This window comes from Sinocyclocheilus grahami, unplaced genomic scaffold (genome assembly GCF_001515645.1).
Source record: "Sinocyclocheilus grahami isolate Dianchi unplaced genomic scaffold, SAMN03320097.WGS_v1.1 scaffold313.1, whole genome shotgun sequence".
NCBI classification, from domain to species: domain Eukaryota; kingdom Metazoa; phylum Chordata; class Actinopteri; order Cypriniformes; family Cyprinidae; genus Sinocyclocheilus; species Sinocyclocheilus grahami.
The window spans coordinates 1,507,949-1,509,035 of record NW_015505492.1 but is presented as its reverse complement, the minus strand read 5'-3'; the positions used below and the strand labels follow the sequence as shown (position 1 = coordinate 1,509,035).

Here is a 1,087-nt window from a genome sequence, read left to right as displayed (position 1 = left end):
TCTACACAGAAGAAAGCCCTGTCTAGACTCTGCCCCCGTACGAGTTGTGTCGATCTATTCATTAGTCTGTTTGATGAGAAAAATATGAATTTAATAAAATGGGTTATTAATCCATACAACTGCAGCAGCAGAGGACTATTATTCTGCTGCGTGATACTGCAGAAGAACTGATGATGGCACAGTTTGATATTCGGCTGACCAATCAGCAGAAAGGGGTGTTTAATTCCCGCCCACATGTAGAAATCGAATATTCAAGCTGTTTGTTAATTTTTCCACCCATGAACGAAAAACGAAAATTTTATTTTTTGGAAAAAAACGAAAAAACGAAAAAGGAGCCGTTTTCTAATTTTTCTACTTTCAATATTAAATAAAAAAACTAATGATCGAATGATACACGGATTCATTTCAATATCATTCGAAAAACAAGAATTCAGCTTAAATTCAAGTTTTTCGTTCAGGGGTAGAAAAATGAATAAACAGCTTGAATATTCGATTTCTACATGTAGGCGGGAATTAAACGCCCCTTTCTGCTGATTGGTCAGCCGAAGTTCAAACCGTGCCATCATCAGTTCTTCTGCAGTATCACGCAGCAGAATAATAGTCCTCTGCTGCTGCAGTTGTACGGATTCTTAACACATTTATTGCAACTACATTTCATCTTTTTTCATCAAACAAACAGGCTAATGAATAGCTCGACACAACTCGTACCGGGGCAGAGTCTAGACAGGGCTTTCTTCTGTGTAGATATAAATTATATTCTTTGCATCAGCTTGGCATGGCAGGGTATGATATGACAGATGTCATAGCCTACCCTGCTCACCCAGTAAGTCTGTTTGTTTAATTAAGAAATTAATTAATTTGTTTCAAAATAAATATTTTAAACACTAAGAAAGAAAGGAAAGAATAATAAATTGGCTTGGGTATATATAGGCCTATGTTGCAAGAACTGTCATTTTGACTGACAACCAGAGAACAACAGATATTAAATAGCCTACTGTTAGAGTTATATAATGTAATCTTGTGTTTTATTAAAATTGATTATAATTGATATCTCAAAAGGATATGCACTTGTGCACAGCGTGAGCTG

General features: G+C 35.7%; 1 pseudogene; it reads right to left on the bottom strand.

Moving 5' to 3' along the window:
- LOC107601793 (collagen alpha-1(XVII) chain-like) overlaps positions 1–1,087 on the bottom strand; it is a 22,315-nt pseudogene that overhangs the window by 10,297 nt on the left and 10,931 nt on the right.